General features: G+C 51.1%; 1 protein-coding gene across 1 annotated transcript in view; it reads left to right on the top strand.

Moving 5' to 3' along the window:
• Positions 1-12,509: 12,509 nt before the first annotated feature.
• CTNNA1 (catenin alpha 1) overlaps positions 12,510-25,638 on the top strand; it is a 112,383-nt gene continuing 99,254 nt past the window's right edge. The window contains exon 1 of the mRNA XM_084535446.1: positions 12,510-12,661. The gene's annotated coding sequence lies outside the window, so the exon portion shown is untranslated. The remainder of the gene's footprint in view (positions 12,662-25,638) is intronic.

The raw sequence follows: 25,638 nt of genomic DNA, 5'->3' as shown, positions 1-25,638 counted from the left end.
CAATTAAAATGAGCCTTCGGGGCTTTTGCAAACAAGCCGGATTACCTCACAGCAAAACATTTCCTTTTTGTAAACAGTGAGTGTGGGGCTGTGAAACGGACTGGGATGGAAGGAACAGGAGGGGACGTTTCAGCTTTCCCCATCCCTCGTGTCCTGAGCATGGGGACGTGTTGGGGACCTGGCTGGAGCATCCCTGGGCACCCCAGCTTCCTCCTCTTCCTCCTGCACGGGGAGGAAGGAGCCCAGGGATATGGGATGCTCCCTGCCCCACCACCCCCATCACCCCTGAGCCCCCTGAATGATCTGGATACATCCCCAGGTGCAGCTCCAGGGACGTGGGACCCAAGTGCCATGGAGATGTCACCAGCAGCATGTTCTTAATGAAGATAATTAACAGTAGGATCATGTAATTGGCAAAAGCTCCTATTCTTGGCTCCTCTGCTGCAGCTGCTGCAGACAAAACTACCCTGCAACCAGAGGATCGTAACAACCCTCTTAAAATATGAACTTGGCCAAATGCTGAGGATTTGGGATGTAAATGTCCCAAATCCCAGCATCAATTTACAGTAGGGCTGCTTCTTCAAAGAATGCAGCCACCCAAAAAGAGGGTCTTCAACAGGCACCTAGAACAGCTGAGCGTAAGTACATGTAAAAATTCTGTTAGGCTGTTTGCAAAAGGCTCTGTCCATGCTTAAAAGTAGAGAGAAACTGCATCAGGACGTATTCGCGGAGGAAAATGGTTTTGCTTTGGCCTGTTCCAAGCTCTGTAGTTTCCCAGCACATCGCTTGCAGCAGCAGGAGGTCACCCCCGGGTGCTGCTCACCCACACCTGATGGGCACCAAATTCACGAGGCCAAAAGCTGCTGCCCCTTGCCGACCTGGATGGGGTGGCAGAGCTCATCACTGTCCCCAGCTGGTGGCCAGGCTGAGGAGCTGGTTGGCACCTTCTTGCCTACAAAAGGCCGGGAGAGCCCAGCCCATGGTACAGAGCCAGGGGAGCTTTGTGCTGTGGGGGGAAGCAGCACTTTGCTTGCCTGGCTCTAGCTCCCTGCTTGCATCCAGCAAATCTGCATGCAGCTTTGGTTGGTACAGTAACCCAGGGAGATGGTTGGGTGGTATCCCACTGCCATGCTCCTACCTGCCCTCCCCGTGTGCTGTGAGGGCTCCCTGCCCTGCGAGGCTGAGCCTGCTGGATGGGATGGGATGGGATAGGATGGGGTTGGGATGGGATGGGATGGGAGGTGTTGCTGCAGCTCAGACCCAGCTCTGTGGCCAGGATGAGCAGAAAGAAGTGCTGAGTTTTCCCCATGCTGGGGCTGTGCTCGTAGGGTGGGTGCCGCAGCAAGCCCCAGCCCTGCTGGCTGTGGCTGGGCTCTGCCATGTCCTCCTGAAGCCTCCTGGGGACTTGGGTAGCAGGCCACAAACCTCAAACCCGTGCCACAGGCAGTTATGTCTCTTCTAATTAAGAAGCCCAAGGCTGCTGTGAAGCTGCTGTGAGCATGGCAGCGCTGTTCTCCCTCCTGGCTGCTGAGCTGGAGGGAAATCTGGTGGCAAAGGGCTGGCTGGGAGGGCACCCTGCTGCTCTGCACCACTGAGCTCGTGGCCACAGGGATGGCCCAGGCGAGGCTGCTGGGGGATGCGGGGTGGCAGGGACAGAGATGCTCCATGCCATGGGGCTCTCTTGCTTGGAGACCTGAGCCCCGTGGCTTCTTGCAGTGTTGATTTGTGGCTTATCATAGTGCTTGGGGCACTGCTGGTGTGGTTGAGCAGTGCCTTCCCAAAGGGCTTATGAGCAAGGCCACCGCGCTGTCTCGGGGAGCTGCGCTCACAGGGAGCTGCTGCTGCCTCCGCCAGAGCTCTGAGCAAGCACCCATCCCCTCCAGTTATCTGCTGCGGCTTCCTGCGCTGACATGCAGTATTTATTTGGTGACTGGATAATTTGAACCTATGGAGTTATTAATTATGACCTTAATCTGATCATTGCTTTGTTCCATTTTTAATTAGCTTAGTCAAACTGAAGTCATTTGCTCGGTAATATACTTGCTTAAGTGCACGTCTGATTGCGTAGCCTTTTTATATCCATCAGAAGCACTCGGGGCTGGCTCGCTCCCTCAGACTGCAGCCTGGGGCATGAACTCTGAGCCAGCCTCGAGGAGCAGAAGAGGTTTGCAGGCAGCCTGCTCTGCTCCTGAGCAGCCAGCACCCCTTGGACCTGTCTTGTGGGTAATGGGGAAGAAAATGGGAACTTTGAACCCCTGTGCCACCAAGAATTGGCCTCTGTGTTCACCTTGTGCTGAATGCAGGTAAAGCACTGCTTGATCTGGACGTGAGGTTTGGAGGAGCACCAACCCAGATGTTTGAGCAGGAGCTGTGCTCCTGCTGCTGGGCACAAGGAGCTCAGCTTGTGCGCCCTCTTGGCTCTCAGTGGAGCCTCACAAGCAGATGGAGGCTTTCAAGTTATCTGCTTTTAACCACTTTAGTGATGCTCACAGGTAGCTTTTATCCCTGTGTCTTGGAAAGAAAAGGAAGCTGCTAGCAGAGGGCATGGGCTAGGCAGCCTCGATGGCATCTCAGAGCTGCCAGCACCCAGACATCCCCAGCTGCATGGGACAGCTGGGCTCGGGGCTTGGGGCTTTGATGCTGAGAGCTGATGGCTTATTTATGGTCCTAGGGCTGAGATTTCCTTAATCTGGGATCTTGCTGCATTCCCAGCTCCCCTGGTCTGCACAACACAAATCCATGCCCCTGGTTCCCCTGGAAGAAGGGGATGATGGTGCTGGCTGATGGTCCCTTAGGCCTGTGGCTTAGAGCTGCTGGAAGGGGCTTTTTTTGCCCCATTTTCTCCTCCCATTCGCATTTGTGTGGTCATTTGTGCCTGGCCTTGGCAGCTGAGGATGGCAGCTCAAGACCAGAGCCTGCACAGGGTTGCCAAGATCACGCTGCCATTGCTCCTGCTGCCTTTCTGCCAGGCAGAGGTGCTGGGGCCATTCGGCACAGGAGCGCTAATGAAACAGAACCAGTCCCTGCCATGTTCACTGCTTTCCCCCGCTTTATTGCCTAATTCACAGCAGGGCAGTTCCACAGCCGTTCTCTTGGGACTGAATTTAAGCAGAGCTGTATTTAATCACCTGTCTCATTAATCCCTAATATTCTGTGTGCAGACCTAGCTAACAGAGCTGTGTGAGAAGGCAGAGCTGAGGTGGGAAGGAATTAAACAGCTGTACCCTGATGGCAGCCCAGCCACCAGCTCCTCAGCTGCTGGGGGCTGAAACCCAGGTTTCACTGGAGAACATGGCCCAAAATCTCCCCAGGGCCCAAGTGCCACACTGCAAGGCAAGGACAAATGTGGAGCTGGAGCCAGGAGATGCTCCCTGCGGGTGGAGCAGGACCAAGGAGGCTTCGTATCAATGTTTGCACCAGGCAGGTCCTGTCCTGAAGATGGGTGTCACCAGGCACTGGGGCTGGTGGTGCAGGTGACGGTGACCACCTCCAAGATGAGTGTCCCCTCTGTGCTGTACCTTTTCCTGGAGATGCAGGTGGCAGGGCCAGTTCCCACCTGCTGTAGGACACCTCCATCTCCCCCGTGTCCACCAGCCCTGGGGACGCAGCAGGGCAGGATGGGGCTGCAGAGGGAGCTGGGAGCATTGCCATGGTTACAGGCACTTTCCTCATTCTATTTGTGTCTTTTTTTTTTTTTTTTTTTTTTTTTTTTTTTAACCATTGCTCAGGTAGGTGTACTGCAAAGCAGCTGATCAAAAGATGTCGGGATTTCAGATATCTCCAGCAACCTGTATACCCCAGGATGGGTAATGAGGAGAAAGGGACCCCAGGTGGTAGCTCCCTTCTTCTGTCCTAAATTAGACAAGTGGAGGTCCTTCATTTGGCTCCAAATCATCCCTCCAGGTTGTTCTCCCCACATGACTGCTTGTCTGTGAGCACCGGGCAGAAACAGTGGTGAACTTGGCAAGGGGAAGAAACCCTGTGCAGCTGTGATTACTGATTTGTGTTCAGAATTACCAAACATCAGAAGAAATGAGGACCCTCCAGCAGTCATGTAGACGTTGTCCTCTAGTCTCTCCTCTTCATCTCCTCTTATAGCTCCTCATGTCATGTGTCTCCTTGAGTTATGTTCTTCACTGGGCAGGGACCTGTGATGCCTGCTCCCTGCACTTCCCAGGGCCCTTGGCAAGCTGCAGCTCTTCCAAAACAATTATCGTGGTGTGGGGGGAAAAAAGACAACTTTGGGCAATTCCTTTCTCTGCAGGAATCCCCCCAGGCTCCCTCCTAAAGCTGTTCAATCTCCCTCTGATGCAACACCCGTAGGTCTACAAAACCTGTCCTTTCTCCCTGAGCTTGACTTGAGGAGCCACCCAGCTAATTGGTGATAATTAGCACCGATAACTAGCAGGCACACCTCAGGACGGTGATAATTTGGGCCTGACCCTGTGTGAACTGCCTCTGCTCTGGGTGCTCACGCCCCGTGTTGGGCACTGCTCCCCCTGGGGTCTCGCTGTTCCCGGGCACCGTGCGAGTGCTGCGTGGTGGGGACGGCCGTGCTCGGCTCCAGCAGGACAAACAAGGTTGTCTGGGTTTTTCCCCAGCATTTCAGCTATATTTGAGCACTTTCTGCCATGAGGCTCTGGAAGGGGTTTGGATCTGAGGCGCTGATGTCTTTTTGAACAGCGAGAGGTGGACTTGTGCTGCTCCAACCTGCTCCTGGAGAGGGGAAATGTCCCCGTGCTTGGGGACATGGCAGCGTCCCCAAGCCTGGAGGTGCCTCCTGGGGGTTTGATGCTCTGGACAGGACATGGCTGGGGACAGGGACAGCGCCCAGGGGTGAGCCTGGGCAGAGCTCTCCCATAGCCAGGGTGTTTGTTCCTTTTTTGTGGCTGGTTTCCAGACAGAAATAACAGCTCTGAGCCTCAAGGCCTTTCAACCGGCTCTTCCCGTCGCTGCTCTCTGAAAATAACAATAGTGGGAGGTTTATGTTCCTTCCTTTTTTCCCTAATTCAATCTTTCCGGTGATGTTACAATTGCTTAAGTGGAGCTTTCCCTGATGCGATGTCAGGGCTGGCCGTGTGGCAGAATTACAGCTGGCTGAATTAGTGCTGCATTTTCTTGCTGCGCTCGAGCCTTTGCAGCAACCGCTGGCTTTGTGTCTTCCACCTGCTCCCAGCCCTCCTGTTTCCCCCATGTGTGGGAAAGATCCGCCCAGAGCTTTCGGGTCAAGCACCTGATGTGCCCTGCCCATGACGATGCCACCTATGGGTGCTGCCACCGAGCTGCTGAGCTGAAATGTGCTGAAATTGCCAATGTTCTCCTGGAAAGACACAAAAGTAAGCAAGTGCCAGGGATATACGCTGTATTCTGCTCTGCCTGTGCTGTAAAGCCATGCAGGTCTCTGGAGAGCTGGGGATGGTTGTTCAGAGGCATGGGGAAACCCCAGACGTGCCCCAGCATCAGTGAATCCAGCAGGATGCTTCCGAAGTCGGCATTACTTTTTCTTCCTTTGCATGAGAGGAAAGCAGATCAGCATAAAATCAGCAAATACATTTGCTGGGCATGATGCTCTTGCTGCAATACCCCGGGGGGTGGGAAACCCCACTAATCCTTCCCCTGGTTAAAAAGTATCCCGCTGAAAGTATTTATTCCAGCCTTCTTGGGAAAACAGGAGGAAATAGCAGGGAAATACTGCCCCATCTTTTCTGTGCCCCAGGATACGGCCGCAGAGCATGGCCAGCTGCCCATGCAGACAAGCTGAAGGATGGGGAGGAAATGTGATTATTTTTTTTTCCCCTGATGACTTTCTTCCCAGTGATCCTAGCTGCTATTTGTAACGGCAGCAGATCCGTGTCCTCAGACAAAATCTGCTTTTCAAGTGATGATGTCCCTTTTTATAATAAATGCTGCCAACTCTCAGAAGTGATAGCTCACAAACAATTGGCAAGAGGACACGAGGACTGCTCTCCGAGATGCCATGCAGAATAGATCTTCCACTGTACAGCAACAAATCAAATTTAGGGAGAAAGGATTTGAAAACAAATTACCAGTGAGATATTTCAAGCTGACAGCAATTTGGAGCAACTTAGGTCTGTCTGGTAAGAACTGTATTCCTTTTATTTCCCTGTCAATAGCAGCTACCTTATAAGATTGGTTTCTCGATGATAACTCTCTTGTCTGAAACAGAAACTCCTGAGTACACTTAAGTTGATAACTCCCTCTTTGATCACATTTCAGCAGCAATACTTTTCACCTTGACGACAGCATGTCTCCCTTTGGAGGGAGTTTCAATGCCCAGAGAGCCATGTGTCAGAGGATTGCCAGCCGCAGGGAGGAGAGGGGCAAGACCTGAGCTTGGACACAGGGGTTGGGGATGGTAGGGACACGAGTTTGGGTTTTTTCCACTGCTTATATCTGAGAGTGCCACCAACCTGCCGTGCCTCAGTTTCCCTGCTGGCACAAAAGAATAAAAACTGTACGCATTTGTCTTCACGAGAAAGAGGTGATTGTCTGCCAGAAATCCCTGCTCCTAGGGAATGCCGAGGCACTCGGCCCACCCGGGGGGTGTTTCTGCAGCTACCCGCTGAGAGCTCACCCTGTGGTGAGCGTGCCGGGTGTTTTAAGCACAGAGGCACACCAGCAGTGTCCGTCAGGGGGGACGCAGTGGTGAGGAATGTGTCAGGGCAGGAAGGAATGCAGCAGCACTGACATGCCCCGAGCAGCACAGACATAAAAGGAGTGCGCCAGCCTGTAATTTGCCTGCAATTTCTCCTCAGGAAGCAATGAAAGTTTACGACTCGCCCTGGCCATGCCCGTGTATCTCTTCCAGAAAGAGGCAGATAAAAATAGGCTGGAATTGCATGGAGAAAAAGAGAATGCTGACATCCCTTTGAAATCTCCTTGCAGCCAACTGTTCCCAGCCTATTTTGGCCAAGGGTTTAGCAAGGGGGGTGTCAGCTGCAGCTGACCAGTGCTTCTGTCCCCTCGGTGTAGCACTGCACCGGGCCCAGCTCATGGGCACGAACATCTCTGCTGGGGAGGTCAGCTGGGCAGAAAGCTTCCTCTAATTAGCTCAACCTTTTGGGGGTGGAAGGAAGGGACCGGTGCTGCTGCAGAGCAGCACCAGCTCCCCTCCAGGTCACCTTGGCCATGGGACAGCAGGAGGGTTTCCACGGTGCTTCCTCCATTGTCCCACTTGGTGTTTGGGGCCAGATTTTGTCTTGCTGAAGCCTCTGGATGCTCCAGTGCAGGGCCAGCTGCTGGCAGCACGGGATTTGTTTCCTCCACTGGCTTCTGCCTTTGTCTAGCATTGGGAAATAACATATTCGTCAGGAAGGAGGAAAGCCTTGATCCAATGATGCCTTAAATTTGTGGGTTATCTCAGGGTCCTCTAGCACCCTAAATTAAAATCACCCAGCACTTGTTTTGCACTGCGTCCCCCCAGGATAAGCACTGTAGATTGCTTTCTTTATTTATTCAAGTGGTGCCTTAGAAACTAAAATCTTCTATTCTCCATGGATATGAAATGCTCAGTGATATAACGGAGGCTCTATTTAAAATTAAGAATGTTCTCCCAGTGCCCTTGGCTAAGCTTTCCTTCCCTGCACAGTCCCACCTCTCTGGGAACCACATTTCAGTGGTTCTGTATGCCCTTAGTCTTCACAGCATTTTAGTATCTTCCCAGATGGAAAGTGCCAAAGAAATGTAAAACCTTATTAATTAAAGGCTAAAATAGATGCAGCGTGTGGAGGTCAGTGACTCATACAGTAGGATTCTCAGGCTTCTGCTATGCATTGCCTCGGGGCACTTTTTTGAATGTTCCCTTCTCTGGGGCTACGGCAGTTTATTACACAAAGGCTGTGCGAACGGGAGGTGAATGCAAACTGCTCTGGCTGCACTGCTGGCAAAGCAGCAACCAGTGAACCCAGTTCATGCTGACTCTTTTGGGACAGCATAATTTCTCCTCGTTAGGGTTTCCGCCTGTTTTTTCAGGATGCCCATGCCGTGGGAGGGGGGAGGATGCTGACCTGTGCTGCCAGCCCCTGGGTTTGGGGTCATGCTGGTGTTACGGATCGCTTTCTCTTTCTGCAGGCCCAAGGAACATTTAGCAGCAGAGGAAGAGACATGCTTCAGTTAGAATCCAGTAGCTTCCTAAGAATGAAGCACAGCATGTTTCTAGTAGAACATTTTTCTTTGAGAAGGTGGGCAGTGGTGGTGAATGAAGTAGTTGTAAGCCCTGGAGTCACTGGGCAGGACAAGCACCGTGGCTGTAGCCCTGGCTGGAACAGACTGTGCCGAGCTTGGAGGCAGTGAGTCCCATCCCCACGTAGCCCACAATGCCAGCACGAGCCCCTGGCGTAGGTGCAGATGAACCGGTAAAGCTGTTCTCCTGACTCAGGTTTCTTTAATTGAGGTGGGTGCTTTAGCTCTGCAATGCACAGCTCAGGTGGTGCGGCTGCAGTCCCACCAAAAGCAGCACCTACCAGTGTTTCCACTCTGCTAGCACAATCCTGAGGCATCCATCGCCCCAGGACATTGAGATTTATTTCCTGGTTGTGCAGATTCCTAACTGGATCCTGGGAGAGTTTCTTATTCCTTAGTGTGAGGAGCCCTGCAGAGGAATGGTGATGTTTCCCAGCTGCATGGGGATGCTGAGATTGACACTGGGGAGCCCCTGGGACCCAGTGCCACACCATGCGTGAGATGGTGTTTGTCCCAGACCCTCCACTTTGTCTCACTGTGCTACATCGCTGGCTTCACCAGAGCCACCCGAGGGGATGCTGCTTTTTGGGGTAAGCCCCAGACTGAAGCCCATCCAGCTGAAAGGTCCCCACCCTGCCCCTGCCCCCCATGCTGGCAGACCAAGAGATGGGCAGCGAGGCAGGGATGGGCAGAGGTGACAAGTCTCTGCACCCTGTCACTCCTCTGTGGCTGTTCTTCCTGCACGGCATGGCATCGGCTTGCAGAAAGCCTCTACCCCCTGCTATTTGGACCCTCAGATTCTTTTAACTTATTTTTACTCTTCCCACAGACCATTCAGCCTCTTCTGCAGCAACTTCTACCAGCATTGCTCTGCATCCTTCCCACTTCTCTCCCTCATTCCTTTCATTTCCTGCCCTCTCCCATTTTCTCTTGATTCCCCCATTACCACTCCTTGACCCAGCAGTCCTGTCTTTACACTTCTCACTTTGCTTCAATGATGAGTTCTCGGAAATAATAAAACTGAAATGCTTGTATTAAAAACAAACAAACAAAACAAAAAAAAAAACACACAACAAAAGCACATATACACAAAGATCAAGCATACGCTTTGAAACAGGCATGAATGTATGCATAGAGCAACTTTTTTACTTTCAGTAATGTTGTCACAGAAACAGAAAATCCAATTCTAGCTAAAGCACATCATTTAGACCCCGCGTACGCTGTGACTAGTAGACAGCACAGGTACACCAGGTGCTATATAAACAAGACCCTTGCTTGGCACACAAACCTACCCTGGGTTATAATGGTGAAAGGGCAGCTTTGCTGCTGTGACTACACCCACACGGGTATCCTTCGGCAGCACTAGGCAGGGATTGCCCTTGTGCACACCTCTGACTAATGCAGTTATGTTGCCAGCAGTGCGCAATCGCCAGCCGTGGCCTGCTGTGACGTGCTACACCTCGTTTTGCCCTAATAGAGACAGGACTGAAAGCGTTTGTTTGTTTTGTGCTTAACAACCTACTTGCAGTATCGCTGCAGCAGCCTCTCCTCGCCTGTTCTCTCCCTGGGTTTATATTTGCTTTTTACCTAGTGAAAAGGGGTGAGAAAAACGCGGAGGAAAAAAAAAAAAACAAAAACAAAAACAAAAACCTACAAGAAAATGGAATTACAAAACCACAAACATTGTTAAAAGGGAGATTCAGGGTCAAGCAGAAAACTTCTGACTCATTTCAGAAAATGGATTGGATTTCAGCTGCTGGCACAGCCTGATGCTGTCTTAATGACATTTGCTGGATGGGAAGTGCTAGCTATTGTTCCTGGGTGCCTGTCTAAACAACACCCCGCATTTCAGTCTCGTTGACAGAGCCTGCCACCATGTTCCAGAGCGAGCTGTTAATTAAGAGACAAAGTCCAATCCCAACCTAGCTGGCTCTATTTTTACATGATTTTGTTTTTTGTTTGCTGAGTCTTTTAACTTGATCCACGAACCAACAGAGCTGCCAGCTGATTGCCTACTTTTTGCTTTGCTTTTCAGCAGCACAGTACAGAACGTGTGATTCTCCACCACTCCGGGCCTTCTACCTTTGAGTTTGTAGTTTTAAAAGGGACTTTTTTTTTAATCTGACATTTTGTCCTGAAAGGATGTGAGACGTGCAAAACCGACGAATGTGGAAGCCACCACAGGAGGCCAAGACATGATATTAAAAGGAGTAATGAAAGAAAGCAAGCTATTGAAGTGTAAACTCAATTTTACTGAGAGTATGCTACAGATCAGAAATGAGTAGTTTGAATCCCTGGTGCAACTGACACCAAAATATTAATGGTTTGGTATAAGCAGGAAGTACAAAGAGCTTAAAAATCTGTTTTCTCTATGTTTCTGAAGGGGAGTCTGTTTGTTAAGACACTGAGCACCCTATATTATTTTAATAACTAACGTTTCAGTATCATGATTATAGATCTCGCTTTCTGTCGATTAACTTTGCTCACAAGGTCGGACTCTTGATCCCTATTTTCTTTCTGGATTGTAAAACAGGGGCATTGCATTTATTTCCCTGTCTTGGATCCCTTTCTTGGATTAAACCTGCAGGAAGGAAAAATGCAATCTAAATCGCTGCAGGACACCGTCTGTCTTCCTGCAGGAACGGCTTGCAGAAGTATGGCAAAAATAGGAAACGGGGTCCCGTTAATGTCATTGAACCCAGACCCGGAGGAAAATCGCAGTCATAAACTGCTGCGTGCCTCTGCGGTGCCTCTGGCTGGGGGCTGGCCACTGGGGAACCTACACAAGCTCTTTGCTCCCTCGGCTAAATTAGAAAGCTCGGACGTACACTCCCCGATGGTCGCCCAGTCTCTGTGTATTTTGATTAATATCAAAGGATGGAGCAAATAGATTCAGGTATCTCAGAAATATCAGTAAATGAGTCATGAAATGTATTAAATTTATTCATTTGTTTTCACAATCCAGTGCAAGCATAAGTTCTGTAGAGATATTTGAATTAAAAGTCATGTCAAAACATACTGTGAAAAATCCCAGTCATTTGGTACAGGATAAAAATGGTCACTGACATTTTTCAAAGCATTTGAAATAAATTACTCCTTAAAGGCAGCTCTTCCTATCCACAAATCTACCTCCATTGACTAATGTTCAGCTCCTAAAAACTCACTCTCTTCTGGCAGGGGCTCTGGTGCTGATTACGCCAGACACTAGAAATAGCAAACCCCAGCTCAGGAAATCCCCCACATCTGCCTTGTCACTGCTTGGCGGTGCTTTTATGTCACGGATTTCCTCCTGTATCCCTTCTTGTCTGCATTTTCATCATTAGAGACATTTGCATGAAAACAAGACTTTTCCTGAAAGCAACGGCTCTCAAGAATGTGAAAATAATATACATTATTTTTCCAAAAGAAAACACCATTTTACATAACCCCAGAGGAACTGAGCTCCATTTTTTTCTCCATTTTTTTCTCCATTTTCTTGTAAGGCCCCTACCAGTTTCCCAGTCGGTTTGCTATCCTTGCACCCTGCAGCAGCCCAGGAAGGTGCCTCAAACTTTTTTTATGAACTCTCACAACCAAGGGTACAATGGATGTTTTCTCTTGCTGAAATGAGATATCAGAAGATTAATTATGACTTGGTAACGCCCCAGTCAGCAACCATGGCTTGGACTTTGAATGTCGCCAGCCTCGGGCAGCCTACAAACCTCTTCAGCGGAAACAAGACATATGAGGAGTGGCCAAAGGAACTGGGGCTGCTTATTCTGTATAAAAGGAGGCCGAGAGAAGGCCTCACAGCTCTCCAAGACGACCCGATGGGAGGTTGCAGTTGGGAGGTGTTAGTTTCACTCAAGTGAAAGGACCTGGGGCAGTGGCCTCGGGTTGTGCCAGGGGAGGTTTGGCTTGGATATCGGGAAGAATTTCCTCATGGAAAGGGTGGTGGGGCACTGGGACAGGCTGCCAGGGGGTGACGGAGTGTGTTTAACAGACATGGTGCTGAGGGACGTGGTTTAGCAGCGGACTTGTGTCGGGTGGCGGTTCGCCTTGGTGGTGTTTCCCAGCGCAGTGCCTGATCACCACCACGGCCATTTTCCATCCCCACGAGGAGTTCCCGCTGCAAACTTCGATCCCACCTCGGGACCCAGCCCAGCCAGCCTGAAGCAGGCCCTGCTGCGGGCCCGGACCCCCGGGGAAGGGCCGAGGGGAGCCGCGGGGTGCACTGCGACCACCATGGGCCCGGCGGCCGGGCCGCCCCCAGCCCTCACCTGGCCGCGGGCGCTGCGGGGGCGGCGCCGCGGGGAGCGGCCGGGCCGGGCCGGGCGGCGCGGGGCGGGGAGCGGCGGCGGGAGGCGCCGGAAGAGCCCAGAGCCTCCGCGGGACGGCAGCGGGCGGCGGCCGGGACAAAGCGGCCGGGGGCCGGGCAGCAGCGAGTAGAGAGCGGCCGGGGCCCTCCGCCAGCTCCCCGGTAACTCTCGGGGCCGCCCCTCGCCGCCTTGGGGCCGCTTGGAAACTTTTGGCCGGGCCGGAGGGGGGGGAGTTGGGTGTGGGGGGGTGTTTTGGGATCGCTCCGTGCCCGCGGGTCCCTTCGCGGGGGGCTCCTCGGGTGCCCCCTCGGGGTCCGGACCCTGGGGGTGGGCTCCGGGAGCGGGCTGGGGCCTGGGGCGCCGCCCGGGCCTGGCTCTGGGGCCGCGCTTTGGGGCGTGTGGGCTCGGCAGGGGCTGGGGTTTCGGCCAACTCTGGGCGAGTTTCGGTGGCTGGGGGGGGGTGGGGAAAAGGTTTCGGCCCTGGGGAGGGTGGGGGGCGCCGTGGGGTGGGCTCGGGTGGGTGGTGGGGGCGATGCCTCTGTGGGCAGCCCTCCTGAGGCCATAATGTGCCCGTGCCCCCGTGCTCCGAGCACAGCCCGGGCCGGCAGCTCCCCTCAGCACAACTTTGTTTGCCCAGCTCCGGCCCGGTAGCGTGCGGCAGAAGTGCAGAGCTCCTCTGCAGGCCACAAGTTTTGTCCTAGTGCTCGTGCCCCAAAAGGCTCCCGGCCCCATTTACTCCGTCCCATTGGGATGGACCGGCCTGCTCCTACCCCTGCCCGCCCCACGGTGCCTCGGGCTGGAAGCCCCCAGGAGCTGTGTGGCTTTGGGGTTTAGCAGGGAGCTGGGGGGCTCCTTGGGCCTCCCCCCTGGGCTGTGTCCCCTGCCGGAGCTGTGTTGTCCCATGCGGGCTGCGAGTGCCCAAATCCTGCTTGCAGCACCCAGACCCACCGGGGGCGGCTGGGTTGGGCTAAGCCAGGGTCTGTGCTGCTTCCCCTCGCCTCCCCCCCTTTATTTTCCCTTTGTGTTTTTGTGAAAGGTGTTCCCGGGGCTCGCTCCGGTTCCTTGTTTCCTGCGTTTTTCCTGCGGGGAAGCGGGGGCGGTGGGAGAGGCCCTGCTGGCAGCGCCTTGCTCCCAGCACACAGCCTCCACGGCCAGCCCAGGAAAGGCTGGGGCTCCTCAGCTCCGGCCTGCTCTGAAATGGACCGAAAGCCCAGTTTATGGCCCAAAACGCCGGGTCTTTGGGTGCTAGGGCCGCCTTAAGTGTTTGGTGAGAGTTGTTTCTGCTTGCCGAATTGAAACTTCTTGTTTAAAGAGGGCATTGTTTGATGTTGAGTCATTAACAGTTTGCTATTCACAGAGAAGCCGTTTTGGAAGGAAATGCCTTTGACTTTTCTCAGGAGAAACAGACAATGACTTAGTTTTTGTTTTTAAAATGCTTTGCCCCAACCTTGTCCATAACAAACAACGTGCCTTCAGTCGTTCATGCTTTTTTAGCCAGCTCTAATAATAGGCCTCTGCATCCGAGATTAAAAGTTTACCCAAGGTGGCAGGGGGGAGCGCAGCGGGCATAGATTAGAAATCCTGCCCTGACTTTAAAATACTGAAGCATATATTTAGGTCTCGGTACATCCTCCAGCTTTGTGAAACATCAGCGTTTCCAGGGTCTGACGTGTAATGGCAAACGTTAATGTACAGCTTCTTCACAGGGCTTCAGTGGGTCTGATAAAGTGAATTGAAAGATGTAATAGCAAATTAATTTGTGTGTTTTCAGCGGCATGAATATCTTCCTTCTGCAGCTGTGAGATGGAGAAACTGATCTCGCAAAAGAATCCACATAAGTAGAAATGTTTATGGGCTGGAAATAGGCTTCAGTGGAAAGTCAGACCCGCACTGAACTTGTGTCTAATGTTACGATTTGATTTCTAAACTTCTTTTTTTTTTACGGAGGGAATTAGTTAAGCTCACAAGCATTTAACGGCCAAAGCTATCTACTCGTCATAGATGGATAGCGAGGTCAGCCTGGGGTGAGGACGTAGGAGGCCGTGCCATCCTGTCAGGGCACTTGCTGTGTTGTGTCAGCTTCAGTCCTGCTGGCATCTCTCAGCATTGCTGGATGCCAGAGGAGACGTGGTGAATGAAAGAGGAGTGACTGTTACTTTGTTGGGACCATACCAGACTGAGACAAAGTCACCCAGCACAGCCTTGAATGGCTGTTACTGTTTTCTGCTATCTTGCCGTAATTGGAAATTGCTCCGAGTCTCGTGTTGTGGAACGTTAATGTATATAACCTTGAGGATTTGGGTTCTTTATTACTTCTGGGAATTCACCCTAATTTAGCTTTATAGCTAATCCGGAATAGCTCCGCTCAGTGAGCTTGTAGCTCGTGCATTGGTTGAACAGAATTGCAGCTTCACAGAAAGTGCAGATGTTTGATAATTACTACTTTTAGCTCCATACTATTTTAATCCAGCGTGTGAGACTGAAAATAAAAAGTACGCACAAAGCCGTGTACCAGCACCCTTGCTGGAGGAAGTAAACAGAAAAGCTGAGCACTGAGGGTGACCTGTGGCACTGGGAAGCAACGGTGGCAGGTAGGAGTTGATGCAGTGAGGTTTTTCTTTGAGGTAAAGGAGTCGCAGCAGGCATGCAGTGACTGCAGCTGCGAAAGGGATCTTTCTCCTGAAAACCTGCGACTCATCGGCTTCCAGTCAGGGTGACAATGGGCGTGACTCTGTTTTCCTGTGCGTAATGGCTTACTATAGCACTCTCCTACTAGCAAATCTGATACTCAAATATGATTCATAATTCCTCCTCGACTGTTCTTTTTAAAGAGCCAGCTACCTTTTATCTGAGCATGATTACATATTTTTGATAGTTAATCCCAGCTGCACCATGTGAAACATCTGCTGGTCCTTTCACAGATGTTTATAAACAGCTCTGGTGGAATCAAAGGGGAGCAACCTTTTTTCTGTGCTGTGTGAAGTGATGGAAATTATTCGGTATTCAGATCTAAACAACCCCAGTTTGGCCTAGGGAGGTTCTCCGCTAGGCCCTTGACATCGCCTTAATTCTCTTATCATTTTTCTAATTTATAAGACAGCTACTTGATTAATCATCTAAACTCAGAGTATATTTTGACATGTTTTCTTTAAATCAGGCAGCTACGAATGGGAAAAACAAGCTTGGGGGCAGTTCTAACTAACGGGGATAACTTACCAAGGTGGAGTGGAACAGCAGTGAGAACATTGAACCAAACTGGATGCCCACCAGCTCCCCAGCAGGGCTGTTTTAATATATTAAATGACACAAAGAGGAGGAGTGTTGATGTACGTGATGATCTAGGAGTGAGTTAAATTCCTTAATGTTTCCGAGGGGGCGAGCAAATAAGCTAGAGCAGTGGCAGCAGCGTGGCAGGTAGGGTTTTGCTGCTGCTAATGAGATACAGATTTAGTTCTGTGTGTTTTTTCCCAACTACATCCAGTTTTCTAAGCTGTCCCTGCCTTGTTAGGGAGCAGAGCAATGCTTTGCTGCTGGTGCTTCAGAAAGCTTTCTGGTCAGCGGGAGCTGATGCCAGGGAGCAAATGAGATGTTGGTGTAAGTTAGGTCTGGGGTGCTGAGAGCCCATTGGTGCTCCCTGCTCTGGAGCAGCCTTCAACAGCTATTTTAAGAAAAAGAGACTGAAATTAGAGGGCTTGTGGAGAGCCGATGAAGGATCGGGAGAAGAAGGTTTTATTTTTTTTTTCTGGAGATGAGAAAGCTTGGGTCAGACACTTCTGTCCTTGCTGCTGTGCAGCACCAGATTGAGAGGGTGTTCAGGGAAATAGCAGATTTGCTTCCTTTCAATTAATAAAGGAGTCAGAAGTAAAAAGAAGTGGTGCTACCAGGAACATTTTTTTAACCCTTGCCCTTGTACCGCCTTTCCCACCCCCTCAAGGGTTCGAAGTTTTTGTTCGTTCAGTTTATTTTGGGTGCTTTCACAGGTGGTAAAGCAGCTCTAAGGCTTTAAGGGAGGATTTTTCGTGTCCTGTCTTTTTTTCTGGGTGATACAAACTCTGCCTACGAGATCCACTTAAATAGTCTGCACAAAGGCTACGCTAGCAATATAGCTTCGCATACCCAGAAGGGTCAGCTTAATTTTTCATGTAAACAAGGCTGAGCTGTGTGCCTATAAAATGGTGTTTAACCTGCGTAGCACTGGGCAAGTCAGTATTCATCTTTGCAAAGTGCTCTTGAGATTTTCAGCTGGAGCCATAGAAAGGTAATTTTTTTTATTGACTAGAATAATAATTGTATTCAGAGGCAGCGTTGTCGAGCAGCAGAGGACGGAGCTGGCTGTGTGCTGACAGACGCGGGAAGGTGCACGCGGGTCTCTGCTGCATAAATGCAGCTAATGGAGATGTACAAGCTGCCTGTCCTGTACCATCCTGCTTGCAAATGTGTCATTGTAATGTATGCTTGTAAAACTAATTTCCTCTGGCATGACTCGGAGACCTAGCGAGTCTCATTGCTCAATGTCGAGGAGATGCTTGGGATCTTGGATAATTCATAAAATAACATTTGCGGGTATGCGTGGAGGTGATGAGCTCCGTACGGGCTTCGCGTGTGATTTGTCAGTGTGGAGGAACAGTTCGTTTCCAGCAGTACCTGGTGTCCAGGTGTCTGAGCCGAAGCATCTTGGAATTGAAATAATGTATTTAAAGGATGAGAAGTCAGAACAAGGAGCTGGAGGTGGTGAGCGGGGCGCTTGGTGCGATGTGATGAGCGCGGCTGAGATGCCCGCCCAGCCTCCCGTCCTGCCTGCACGCCCCTGGCTGCGGGGAGGCCTTGGTTGGATGGGTCCCATCAGCTCTGTGCCCGTCGCCTGGTCCTTGGTGAGGTCTGAAATTACGGGTCCTCTGCCAGGCTGCCAGGTAACACCGCCAGAAGGAGGGGATAGGGCAGGAACCCCAGGGTCAGTCCCATGCAGTCCCATGCCTTCTGTGTCACGCTAGTGGCTCCATGTGATGCCTCGGAGCTCTGGTGGATGCTCGTAGGTGGTGGCCCCGTTCAGAACTTCTGACCCTGGCCACCTTTCACAATCGTTCAGCTTCTCGTCTCTGTATCCCTCTCTGTCTCTTTCTTGGGCGGTGGGAGTGTGTAATGCCATCCTGAAACGGGAGGGGAACAAGCAAGCAATAAAAGGAGGAAGTACAACGTAAGAAAAGGTCATTGTTTCCAAAAGGCACAGTTCAATGACTTAACTTCTTTCAAATCCACAAACCTGGCTGGGAGTTGAAAGGCTTGATACAAAGGAGGAACATGCTGGATTTTCTGGGAGAGCAAAAAGCCATCACCTGGCTTGGTCATGTGAAAACGGCTGAAATTTCTCTATGAAGTATTGGTTTATAGTTACTGCCACTTGGAAAATGTGTTTTATTACGAATCTCTGCTGTTACAACTGGAAACATGTTTCCGAACTCACATTAAGGAACGTGCCCTAAGAGCAGAGCTGTGGGGAGTGCTCCTAGTGCAGTGGGCTTAGCCATTACTTGTTGGTCCAGGGCACTTCCACTGCTGCTGGAGTCCTCAAAGTGCTCTAATTTTGTACTAATACACTGAAGAGAGCAGTATAATCGTTTTTTTTATTTTTTTCTTCACTTTCAGCTGGGATTAGGGAGAAAAGCAATGAAATTCAATGCAACAAACACCAGCAAAAAAAGAAAAAAGCTGGAAGGCTTATTTGTAGTGAAACAGAGTAATGCAAGCTAGTTGTACGGGGTTAAAAATCCTATAGCCTGAAAGGGCTGGGGGGACAAAAGTTCCTTTCTTGTCTGTGTGTATCAGTACTCTTCCATCAGGTGGTTTAAGCCATTTTACTGAGTTTGCAGGAAATGGTCAGGATAGTTTGGTTGTGTTTAATGAACATCGTCGTGGGTCTGGCAAGTCAGTGGCTATCAGTGAAGGGTGGGGAGTTCAGCAGAACCTGAGTGCTGGTGGAAAGGCGGTGGGACAGGACAGGAGCTGTGTCTTGTTTCTTCCTCTTGGAGGTGAGGAGACAGAGAGAAAAGTTTCTTTAAGCAGGCTGTAACTCCTTTTTTAACTCAGTAAATCGCTGTTAGCAGATTAACCCTCTCTCTCTTTTTCTCCCCCAGCAAAAACCATCAAGCAATGACTCCTTCCTCTCAAACCTTCCAGTTCCTTCCTCCTGTTTTTGGAAGTGTGGGTGGATTAATGAGATTTATTATTATTTTAAATTCCAAAAGCTGCTTTCACTGGCCATCCACACGTTAAGGCAGTGACGGGCAGGGGCTCCTGTCTGGGCAGAGCGCTGCGTACTCACAGCGACTTCGTGCCTGGTGGGTCTGGCTGTGGCTTTGCAGACAGCTGTGGTGTGCATCCAAAAATTAATTACAACAGTTTTTTTTAATTATTACTACCTGATTTGCTCTTCTGGAGAAGCTGTGAAGCTGCTGTTGGTCCACCCCCTCCACGTTGGCAGTGTCTTTGGCTTTGTTCCAGGCTGGTGGGGAGAGGAGAAGGTGTTTGTTAGAGCATCCTCCCGTACTTATTCCTCCAGATAATTGCAGTCAGTTAAAAGACACTTAGCTCATCCAAACAACACTTGTGTATTACATTCATGTTCGCTCTTCATCCTGGGGTTTGTTTTTCTGTTTTTCCTTCCTTCTTAACCAGCAGCATGTGTTGGTGGAGCTGCAAGTTGAGAGTTGTCTGGAGGCGTGCAATGATGGTGCAATTCTTATTCCCACATAACTAATTCCTTGTTTATAGTGAAAAGATGTTATTGAAGGTTGCCGTGTGCATAAAGAGAATTTCTGGGCATTATCACTTCTGGATTTTATTCTGTATCTTTCCCCCCACTAATTGCTTTGTCACTTCTTAGATGAGTGTTCCTGAATGAAAGCGAAGGCCTGGGAAAGAAATTCTAAATGACTTGGTTGAAACTTGAGAAAGCATTGTACTTTTGAGGAATCTTTAAGCTCACGTTCTTCTTTGCTTTAGTGGCTGCTGCTCTCTCAGTAGCTTATGCAAATGGAAAAGGCAATGGAGAAAATGCTTTCTCACTTCTGTAACATGATGGTGAGTTCTTGCTCCATAGTCTTCAGTTGTTTCTGTGCTGGTGGTGCAATTGAGAAGAGTATCGTGTTTACTCTCTCTCAGCATAGACTGTCCATTTTGTCGATGTTTAAGCAAATTCTTTTATCAAACCTCTAATTAGAAGAGTCTCATTTCTCTTCTTTCAAAACATGAGTGTCAGCTCCAACAGCCCCCGTATTTGCATACTGCAGTTCCATAACTGTTAATGAAAGCCCAGATGTAGGAGATGGGGTCAGGTGAAAGCACGGAAGGGTATTGCATAACAGTGCATCCATTTGGGAATAGAAATGTGGTTGGAGTGGGGTCAGGTCCTGGTTATTTCTGACTCCACAGCTTAAACTGCACTTTTGTTGCAGATGGAGAGCTGAAGAAGATCCGAATGAAAATACCCTGGGTTTGTTTGCCTTTTATTGCTAGCAATTGTGTGTTTTTTGTTGTTTTTGTTTTTTTTTTTTGCAAGCTAAACAAGAATTAATTTTGCAGAGCTGGCAAATTGTTGTTCCAACTGATAAAGTAGGTCAATTTATTACAAACTTTGAGGAACCCTTTTAACAAATTGATTTGTGCCACAAGGTTGTCCCTTTTTCCTCACGTTCACTCACTGCTAACTTACATCGGTAACGGGAGCCTGTGCTGGCACGGCCTGGGCTTCGTGGCAGTGTGCTCTGTAGCCCCAGCCTAGCTATTACATCTCCAGCTCCTGCGGCTCCCCTAGGGTCTGAAATTCATGCTGTAAGTGGCAGGCAGCTCTTCTGCCATTAATGGCTTAGGGAAGCCTTACTTCCCCAGGGATTTGAGCTTCAGGGGTGGGAAGAGGGCTCTCAGGAGCGGCACTGAAGTGGTCCCGCAGATGTACAGCTCTCACCTGGGCTCTGACATCCCCACTCCAGCTGGGTCTGCTTGTCCTGTCTGCAGGTGCTGTCAGCACAAGCTTAAATCTAGGGAGAGTGGTGGCGAGAGGGCTGGGGTTGGGGGGGTGAGATTGCTTTTGCTGCAGAGCTGAGTTAGCGAGGGATGCTGCTCCTCTCTGAAACTGCGGGTGCGTGGCCCTTCTGGCTGGCTGCAGTCCTGATCCAAAGAGCAGCTGAAACGCATGGGTTAGAAACCTAGTGATTACTTGTGCTGATTTTGGAAGGTGTCTTCTGGGTGTCGGTATTGCATGTTCTGGCATAAATGGCACCAGTATTTTCCTGAAGACGGAATGAGTGGGCTTACTGGGAACGCTGATAGCTCCCAGCGCAGGCTGTGGTGTGTCCCTTCCCCAAATGTAAAGTTTTGCAGCTAGAATGTGAAAATAAATCTTGGTTATGACAGAGATCCTTGCGCTAAGGAGAAGCCTGTGTGCCTTGTAGAGCAGTGCCCGATACCTCATCAGTTTTCTTTGTGTGTAGTTAGACTCCTAGGTGTATTTTGGAAGCCACAAGCCATACAGAAATAAATGGGAAGCTTGTTGGGCCGTACAGCCGTATCCATCTGGACAGTTAAGCAGGCACAAGCACGAGTTTGGTTCTTGCATCCTGTAAGGATATCAGCCATGACTTGAAGCCTTAATGTGGCATGAATAAACCAGTAATTGCCCGTGCTTGCTGTGATTTGGCTTGCACCGCCATTCCAGCTCCTTTGAGGCAAGATAATGATGCCAGAACAGAACAATCAAAGCCTAACGCTTACGTAAGGAAGGCGGGAGGCTGCTGCTAGCAGTTACTGCTCCAAAAAAAGTTCATTTGGAGCTGTGCAGTCATTGCTGTGGTCCCAGGAACGCTGGTGAGGTTGCTTCCATCTTCTTAACGATAGCCAGAGGAAATTGCAGGTGTGAAAACCTGCTCTTACAGAACTTATTCCTTTATTTTTTTCCTTCTTTTTTAATGCAAGCTACTTAGAGACTTGCTACAGCAGCAGCTACATGAAGGTGCACGTCTGGGTGCTGGCTGGTGGCTTCAGGTGGCTCCCTGCAGGCCTCCTGCATGGCGGTACCAGGAGTACCTGCAGAAAGGTGCTGGGGGGGCTCTGAGTGGGCACCGTGCCCCCAGGGGCACTGACGAGATGCAGGCTTACCCAAAGGGAAATTTCCTCCTCCCACTTGGCTGGTTACTGCTGCCTGTGCAAAAACTTGTCACGGGGTTGAATACATTCAAGTGATGGAAACAGTTTAATAATTAAGGAGCAGTCAGCGCAGCATCTATAGTTTGTGGTTGCATCTCAGGTGGTGAAATCCCAGTACTAGAGCTCTCTGTAGAGGTAAAAACTTCACTGCATTTGTGGTGGAGAGCACGATTTGGTAGCTGAGCAGAAGGACTTTGAGATTGTTATGTTAGAGGATGGCTGTCTGCTCTTAGTCGTGTATGCTTGGCTTTAAATAAACAGCTTCAATCAAAACCACTTAAAACCTCCTTGGAAAGCCCCATGTGTGCCCAACAGCCCTGGCCAGCAGCGATTCCTCCTCTGAGAGGAGCGCTGCGTTAGGTGTGGAAGGAGGCAGGCGTGCTGATTAGGGGATGGGTTCGGTGCTTGGGTAATGAAACCAACCAGAAGGATTCCTTTGGGAGTGGAGGAGCGTGGCTGGCCTTCTGGCTGGAGGATGAAATGGGGTTGTCACGAACCCTGCCCTGTGCCAGGCTTATGACCTGGGTGATGGAACAAGGGATAATCACGCTGCATCGTGCAGAATATCCAGAGAGACTCTGCGAGCACGCTAGAGGAGAGGATATAATTCAGAATGACTGTGACTGCATAGGGATATAGGAGAGGAAGAACTAAGCCACAAAACAATGTGCTGGAGTGCATGTTGCTGGGCCTGGGCACAATCAGCTGCACAAAATGGGGAGCTAGGGTGGCAGACAGGGAGCGAGAATGGAGAGTGTCCTCCCAGGTATGGACAAAATACTGTCAAAACTACTCATGCAATACTCTTGTTTGTTTTTTGAACAGCATAATGCTCAAGTTCAGCACGCAGGCTGTTGTGCTTGGCCCAGCACTGACCCCGCTGCGTTCCTCAGACCACGGGTGGAAAGCTGTCTTCCTGAAGAGAAGGGCGGTGTGCTTCAGCTCAGTAAGGCTTCAGGAAGCTCCGTGTCAGGGTAGCTGAAATATGAGGACTGGTAGAAGATGATGGGTGAGAGGCTTAGGGAGAGGCCAACTTGTTTGCTGCCGACAGCAGGAGGTGGTAGGGCTTGCCCTGCAGCAGGGGAGCCCCGTGGTTAGGGCTGTGGCTGCCCGGTGGGAGAGGTTTGCTGTGGTGCAGAGCCCAGGAGGCCGGGGGATGGCCTGGTGCAGCGCAGGTCGGCCCTGCTAGCTCAGTGCTGCCTGAGCCAGGGCCAGCTCTGCCTCCGGGTGCATTTGGGAGCCCAGCCTGGATGGAAACCCTGACTGTGAGCACACCTTGCCCTGGTGCTGCGATTGTGTCGGTGCACAGAGCTCGCTGTTGGAGGACGGCTCCTTCGTCAGCCTTGGGTGCCTTCGTTCTTACCCTTGCCAAAGAACAGAAATTATTTGCATGCCACTATTCTGGCAGTAAGCACCTGTAGTTAGTCTTAAAGCCTCCAATTAGTGGTTCTGGAAAGTGCTGCCACCTCTAGCTGTGCTCCCAGAGCACTGTGGGCCTTCAGCGTGTGCACGGCGTCCTTCAGCCAGGGCGAGCTGCTGCTGGCCGTGCCACAGCCTCTCCCGAGCAGGGCTGGGCACTGCCATGGGTGCAGCTGGGTGGCACGGCATGGCACAGAACATCATGGCATGGCACAGCACGGCTCACCTCCACCCATGCTGTGCAGCCCCGTGCCCTGCAGGCAGCGCAGCGAGGTGATGTGCATGGGCTGGGCAACCCTGAGAGCATTACAGCTCACTGTGAGAGGCTGGGGCAGGTGTGTGGCAGGGAAAGGAGGGTCTGTACCCCAACAGCACGTCCTTGAAGTTGGGAGTGTAACGGGAACCTGTTCTTCAGCTTGAACTGTTGATTTGCTGGAGGAGGCAGGGGGTGAGGTATCCAGGGATGGCTCTTGCAGAGATACTGTTTGGCTGGGAACTGAAATTTCTGGAAGCAGCAGGGAGCTTTGAAAGTGGCTTCCTTAAACTCCAGATCTTCCCCCACCTGTCGTGGCCTTGTGTGCATGCCAGAACCGGGAGGATGAAGTGTGTTACTGCGGGGCACCTACAGAAACACCGAGCACCGTCAGGACCGCTGGAACGGCCTGGAGGGTTTGCGGGCAGCCTCCGGGCTGCGAGCGTGGTTTAACCTCGTGGCCTCGTGTCTGAGGCTGAAATGAGCAGGGGGCAGGAATGCCCTCCCAGCCCCTCTTGATGGTGTTTTTTCAGCACCCAGCCTCGCACCGTGTCCCCCTGAATGTCTTTGTAGCCGTCTTCTCGCCCCGTGGCTGCTTCTGCTGGCAGTGCTTGTGGCAGTGCGGTGAGCCAGATGGGCAGCGCGTCCCGCCCTGCAGAAATGGATTTCTTTCCCTCCAGCCAAATCAGTTCTTCCCCATCTGGTTAATCGCTCAGCCATGGGCAGAGCTCTGCCAGCACAGAGCGGGTGGGATGTGAAGCCGGGAATGAGCTCCTGGAGGGCTGTGGGAGGATGAGCGGCGGTTCGGCAGCAGCTTCCCTGCTGCTTCTGGAACCACGGGCAGGGCAAGCGCGGCTTCTTGTGCGGTGACGTCTTTCTGTATATTCCAGTGCTTCAGACTGAGTGTTGCTCACGCTTTTCCGCTTCGTAGCACGCAGTGCTTTGTCCTTGAGAGTCCTGCTTGGGGTATGTCCTGCTCCTGGTAAGTCTGTGGCACAGAGAGGCTCCTCTGTAGCCCCTAGGCTGTCCCAGCTCCGAGAGGCGCTGCGCTGGCCTGCAGTAGTGTCTGGCTTCCAGGGGATCTTCATCTCCGTTAGACATCGCAGCCTTTGCATTGTGACCCCGTCCGCTGGCGCTGTGTGCTGGATGTTAGCCTAGGGGGATCCAAGGGGCACAAGAAGTGCCACCAAATCGCAGCTTCCTCATCTCAGGTGTACAGCCCTGCCTTCACTTGCCCCTGGCAGCTGTCCCTTTATCCCCCCAAACCACTCACTTCACGCACGTATTTGAAGGCTCTCACCTTTGCTGTGTTCTTCGCGAGTATTTAAAGCTTCGTATTTACTGCAGCATGCGAGTGGTACCCGAGCTGTAGCTGCCAAACGGTGTAGTTGGTACCAAGCCATGTTTTTAAGATAAACTTCAATAAAGTTCATACTAAGTGGTTTTATGGACCATTACTTTTGGCCAATTCGTGAGCTGTCATACGAACTTGTTTTCAGATGAATTGCCTTCATTATCCTCCTAATACAATTAATGTATCTTCTTGCTGTTACCTCCAGCCCCGCGCTTTGTTTCTGAAAGAGGCATAACAGCATTAAACATATAGAACCAGCTTTTACCTGGAAAGCTAATGGGCTTTCCAGAGTCCTGGGTATGTATCTCAGAAACCATAAAGGCTTTCAGCATATTCGTCTTGCCTATTTACGTAGGCAGCATTCACAACCAGCTAACCAGGAGGGAGTAAAGCAGTGACATGCCTCGCTCAGGGCAGGGGCATGTGTGTGGGCAGAGGGGGGTTTCTGAATGCATTTTTACAGGCTGGCACCTGAAAAACTTACCTTTGTGGAGGGAGGAGAGCTTGCTGTCACTGACCTTGGGGAGCAGCGTGGACGTGCAGGGTTTTGGAGAGCCTGAGCCCGTGGTTCCTGACGTTGTGCTGAGGTCGCATTGCAGCCTGCTGCTCTTCCCACGCCAGCCGTGCTGCTCGCCTGGTGCCAGCGTCGGCACATCTGGGCCCTGGCACGAGCTGGTGCAAAGCTGGAGCAGCAGAACAGAAAGGGGGAGACGAGGACAGTGACCTTGTGAGTCCCTGCCTGGGACTCGCTGTTGTTGGGGTGAGGAGGAGGAGGGAGCCCTCTCCCCCTGCCATGGCAGGGAGGTGTCGCAGCTCGGCCCTTCGTCTGTGCCTTCCAGCTTTTTGCTTTAAAACCATCAGGAGTATTTCACACGCTAACATCGGCCTCTCCTTATTCCCCTTCTCCAAGCTTC

This window comes from Aythya ferina (genome assembly GCF_964211825.1).
Source record: "Aythya ferina genome assembly, chromosome: 14".
Classification (NCBI taxonomy): Eukaryota; Metazoa; Chordata; class Aves; order Anseriformes; family Anatidae; genus Aythya; species Aythya ferina.
This window is presented reverse-complemented; position numbering and strand designations above follow the sequence as displayed.